We start from the raw sequence: 6,285 nt of genomic DNA on the forward strand, positions 1-6,285 counted from the left end.
ATCAACCCATAGAATTCAGGTATATCAACGATTAAAATATCAATTCTTTGAACCACTCTAGGATTAGCTGATAACCTAATAGTCACTGAGTTGATTTCCCCTAAAACCTAGACCTTAGTACTATCCAACTGTACAATATGAATTGCATACTTTTGGGGTTCAATGTTTAGTTTTGAACAAACTGAAGCTGGCATTATATTAGAGGAAGACCCTGAGTCGATCAAATAGTTGTGTAGATTTCTATTATAGATCTCATAGGTTAAGAGAAAAGGAGGATTATGAGAATTTGATCTATCCCCAATTAAGACCGCATCAGTAGCTTCCACTCTACCAGGAGGTGGTTGGCCTGAACCATTAGCAGCTTTGGACAACACAGCATTAGGAAGAGGTGAAGAAGGCACGACATTTAGCTCTTTGAGAAGTAATTTCTGTGGATGCTTGAGTTTGCTAAATTCAAACATGGTAATATTTGCCTTAGTTTTCTTCATATCTTCGATAATATTGTAGTCCATAGAATCTGTAACTACCAATGTCTTAGATGTTGAAGGTAGATTTGAAGATGATGGCTAATTTTGGGATGGTATTGGTGCAACTTTCTTTGTGGGTCACTCCCGATATCAATCGCATTCAAATTCCTTCTTCTAACTTAGAAACACTTCCACAAAAGGCAATAGTGCACATGTCATCAAAGCTTTCTTCGATAAAATTCAGAATGTTGGCCCAGTCTTCATAAAAAAATAGATCAGAAGCACAATAGTGTGACTTACTGATTTGAGTTTATACAAAAAATGAGGACCCTTTCTAAATGCATGAAAGGTCCTATAAATACTAATTAAGCTAACTAATTACAAAATAAAAATGCTATTAATTGGTACAACTAAATTATGAATATCTCCTCAAAATCAGCTTGTTCTCAATCGGTAGCATGATTCATTGTTTCAGATGATCTCCCTTCGGCTTGAGCTGGTAGATAGCTAGCATCGGTTGCAATTCTGGAGGGCAACTTAGACGAGAATGCAGTTGGGCTAAATATGTGGCATCGTGGATCTTTGGAATCATGCAACTGATGGCATTAGTTAAACATTTGAGTGTAGCCCTCTGACTGTATGGTTTAATTAAGAAAAACCAAAAGGCATCCCAAGTTAAACTTTGGATGCCAGCGATTAGTCTTCCATTCTTCTCCAATTCTTGATTGCATGTTTGTTCCAAGGCTTTGGCTGAAAAATCAAATGGCCTCTTTCATCTGCAACACTAGAGAGGTCGGGCCTGAAGCTGATAAGATACTCTGGGATTTCAAATTCAAGAATAGTTTCATCTGGCATTATGACCCTCATGGGGTTATAAACAAACTTAGGCAAAAGGTCAAGCTAGGACCTTACATCCACTACCCAAGACTTGACATTGAACATTATGCTAATCAATCAGAATGGGTAGAGAATACATTGATATATATGGACAGCACAGTGGTGGATGTGCAGAACAACATGATTGACTTGGAGAAACAATTTGACCAAAGCTCTTTCTTGCAGGTCCCAAAGTTGGAAGATCCAATGAATATCCCTCCCATCATTCAAACTCCTTTCAATGAGGAGAAGAATCCCAAAAGAAACAGGGAGGAAGCATCAAGCTCTGCCATGGAGACCACTAATCAGCAATTCCAATTAAGAAAAGGGCCCAAATTGACTCCTGTGTTTAAACAGGAGGAAAACATTGCATCAGAAGACATCATTGATACTGATGCAATGGGGCAAAGGAGTAGACAAACAACTGAGACTGCTGCATCAATAGAAACAAAACAACCCTCTTCTTCAAACATGTCGATTATACAGAGACAGAAGAGTGTGGAGGTGTATTCCTTTGTCAAGTCAGCTGACAAGGAAGCAGATATCAAGCAAAGATTCAAGGAGATTAAAATGAGGAATGAAAAGCTAAAGGCAGACACTTATGCCAAGTACTTGAAGATGACACCACCAAATCAAAATAGATTGATGTCAGCTTTTGACATCAAAGAAGGTAAAATGCAGGTGTCTTTCCTACAGCCTACTGTACAACAACCTAAAACCACAGTAGACTACAAGAAGACCAACTTTGAGGTCTTATCCAGGGATGTGCATCCCATAGATCAAATATAATTTCACAAGCAGGCTGGAGAGATGATCTACTCCACCCTCACAGCAAAAGCAATGGCAACATTCAAGCTCAAGGACTCATTAGACAATGTGACAGCCTAGTACAAACTGGAAAAAGCATCTTCCAGTGCCAAAGACACAAGGATCAAATCCTTAGAAGACCTGATCATTGAGTTGGGCCATGACCCAAAGGACATCAAGGTTGTTGAACAGTTAATTAAGAAGAAAAATGAAGACATTGCAGCCCTTAAGAAACAGCTCAAGCTGCCTCACTCACAACACCCTGAAACAAAAGAAATCCTAGAAAGCCAAACAAATCATGAAGAGATGACGGACTTGGTGCTACAACTCAATGACCAGTTGAAGAAAATGGAAAAGGAACTAGATAGCTTGATCCAACTCAAACAAGCTAGTCTAGACAGTGCTCCTCCAACTATCATTCCTACAGTTACCACAACTGTTCCTTCCACATTGGTAGCAACATTAGCTCCCACTGGTCCAATGGCCACTGCATTACCAGCAGCAACAACAACTACATCAGCAACGACATCAACAACAACATGTACCACAGGTGATGAAGCAAACAGGCTAGTCAAGGCAATGGAAGAAATGTCCATTTAGACCAATGAAATGAACAAGTTAAAAGAGAAACTTACCAGCTTGGAGACAGATTGCAGGTTAGCCCAGATCATGCATAAGGAAGAACAACAGAAGGCTACTAGAATGAATGAGAGAGTGAAAAGCCTGGAGAAAGAGTTAACACTGAGTGAGCCTTTGGGAAAGGCCAAACAATTATTATGGGCCAATATCATTGACTCTGTCAATGATATTTGGCCATCTATCTAGGTCATTTTTTAGCAGATAGACTTAATCAAATAGGCTACAGAAGCCATCCAAAATGTCAAAGAAGAGCTTGGAGAAATGCCAGAGGAAGCAGTAAGAATTATTCAATTCCTCAACTCCAAGAACAAATATGAGCTACAAGAACTTGACATACCTGACAGGATAGGTACCATTTTGGAAGTCAAGAGGGTCCTAGCCAAGAGAAATTTAATGTTAAATTTAGAAGATAAGTGTCAAACCATGCAACTAGCCATTGACAGGTTTATGACCAAGTTTGAGCTTTTGAGAGAAAAGGGACTACCTAGTCCCTTAGTCATAAATGATAAACTGATGACACAGGAGGACTACAACAAGAAAATCAAAGAAGTAGCTAGAGAACATGCAAATACCTCATCAATGAGTGGTATATCAACTGACAGAGTATTATACCAGACTTTTGAAAATCTGTTTTACCTCCAGCATGAGGTGAAACACTTATTTTTATTTTCTAATTAATACTATTCTATTGATATGAAACAAAATAAAAATACAACGAGGCGCTGGCCTCTGCAGTGTTGAACAGAGTTTGTCAAAAAATATCATAGCATAAATGTGACTGCCCCATCGAGGGGGAAAACAGTCCGTGAAACTAGAAAAAAAGACCCACACAGGGGTCACAAGTTTTGATATAAAAAAAAACCCATACAGGGGGTCTAGAATGAAAACTAGCGAATCAAACCAGAAGGTATGTTTTCAAAACTAAACACAGCAAAAATCTGACAACAGAATATGAAACCTCAAGCTAGTGGAAAGGTGACACCTGGCAGCCCAGTCGTCAATCAGGATGGACCCCCTAGAGGTCGTCTGTAGTAGGTTCTTCAACAATTCAACATGCATACTTGTACCACTCCTCCTCCTCTGCTGACGTGCCGCGCAATATTCCACAAACTGGTTGAGTGCCATCAGAGTTGCCCTCTGCTGCATGCTCGCCTAATGTGTCACCCTAGATGGCACTAGTTGCCTTCGTGTCTCTTGCTCTGCCTTCGGTGGCATGCTGGCTACCAACCAGCTCCTCTCCGTGAAACGCTTATTTATTAATAAGCCTACTTTTTCCAAATATACAGAGGCTGATGAGATATATAGGAAAATGCTCAACATCCAGTTACTAGATGAAGAAACATGGAAAAAACTTTATGATTTATTGTAGTAAAAGCATAGTAAAAATGTAAGTGTACGGTAAAAAGTAAATGAGCATGGTAAAAGGATGAAGACAAGTCAGCAAAGTCAAAGTGTATCAGGTGAAAGAGTATCAGATGAAAGATGAAAGTCAAACAGACTATCCAACGTGAAAGCCAAACAGCCTGCCAGCATAAAGGGCTAAAAATCAAAGCATAACAGCTAGTAGAACCAAAATAACAGGGACAACATGAAACAATTCAATAGTTGTCTCTATCTTCTTGCAAGAAGATATTTTCCTTTTCCTAGATTAATTCTCAAATTAGTTTGAGATATTTTGTAATAAACTTTTTGTATAAATACTTCAAAATTTGAAGTATTATGGTGTGGATTATTTTACATTTGTAGAGTTATTGTGATCTTGAACCTAAGGGTGATTGTACCATTTTCAAGTCAATAGACTGGAGCTAGTAATAAAAGCATTTCGCTACAGGATTCATGAGATGATCCATTTGCAGTGAAGTACTTTCTTTGTGTGATTGTTTACCTTTCTTATGTGTTTTCATAATCTTAAATGTGTTCTAAAATCTAAATGAATTAACTGGAAATATCACTCAGAATTTGTTTAATTACACTCTGTTTTGCACAGTAATTTATTTACATGTTTTCTTTTGATACCCGGATTTGAGAACCCTTAATTTCTCTCCCATCCTAGTTGACTTCTTTCATTCCTTCCAAAGTCCAGTCTAGGGAACCCTTAATTGCTCCCTGGATCTGATTTGAAGCCATTCACCATTTAGCCTCTCAGATCTGTTGTAACTCATCTATCTTGCCCTGTAGACCCTATTTTTAGAACTTAATCCAGTCTTGTTTGTTAGACATCCGACTCCATAGCCCAATGGAATAAGTCAAACCTCTGTCCATCTAATTAAAGTGATCCCACCACCAAATTTTCAGAACAAAACCCAAGTGCAAGCAACAACTAGCCTAAAATCATCTTAACTAAAACAAAGTTAAATTATAAAGAGAGAGCTCTCTTCGAGCATCAGGAAGGCTAGCTCCTGATCTCCAAAAGTGGTTTGTGGTTACCTTTGGTTTTTCTTTCTTCTTACTTCAAAAGAATTATCAGAGTGATAATAGATTCAAAAGGAGTTGAAGAAACTGTTGGATGCTCAATCATATACTAAGTACAACATTCTACCTGGGTATCAAACTTGGTCCTGGTGAGGAAAAATTCTGGGTAAATCCGCTTGTGCATTTATTTCCGCAACTTGAACCATGCCTCAGACAAGGATAATTACCTCATGTCGTCTATGGAACAAAAAATGCAAAAAGTATCGAGGTCATAGATGTTTTCTTTGTTGGATGGATATTGTGGATAAAACCAAGTTCTATTCTCAGATCCTGACGGACTAAAGGCAACATTTTGCATGAAGTGGGGTACTTTCGCATTTAAAAGAATGCCATTTGGGTTGATCAACGTCGATGCAACATTTCAATATGCCATGGACATTGCACTCTGTGGACTAATCGGACAGAGCATGGTGGTCTATCTCGATGATGTCACAGTTTTTTCCAAGGATAGATATGACCACATACACCACCTAAAGAAAATTTTCGAGTGATGTCGCAAATTTGGGATATCCCTTAATCCCAAAAAAGAGCATTTTCTCAATGTCTGGGGGTAATATCTTGGGCCATATTATCACAAATAAAGGGATAAAAGTAAACCCAAAAAGGGTCAAAACCATCATGCATCTTCCCTTCCTAGTGAACAAGAAATCCATCATATCCTTCATGAGGAATATCAATTTCCTCTACACGTTTATCTCTTATTACACTTAGACTATTAAACCCATACAAGAGATGGTTAAGAAGGACATGATATACAAATGGGATAAAAGGGAAAAGGACGTGTTCTCCCATATTAAGCAAGCCATTATAGAAGCACCTGCTTTGTATAGCCCATATTTCAACAAAGATTTTCTGCTCTACACCTTCACTTCTTATACTTATCTTGCCGCAATGCTTACTGAGAAGGATGACCAGAATAATGAGCAGATGATATCTTTCATGAGTACCAGCCTTTAGGGGTTCGAGCTCAACTATCCCACCATTGATAATCATGCATACGTAGTTTATGAGGCGATGAAACATT

The sequence above is a fragment of the Pinus tabuliformis genome, chromosome 7 (genome assembly GCF_031772625.1).
Source record: "Pinus tabuliformis cultivar Carrire ecotype Pingquan chromosome 7, CPIR1, whole genome shotgun sequence".
In the NCBI taxonomy this organism is placed as follows: Eukaryota; Viridiplantae; Streptophyta; class Pinopsida; order Pinales; family Pinaceae; genus Pinus; species Pinus tabuliformis.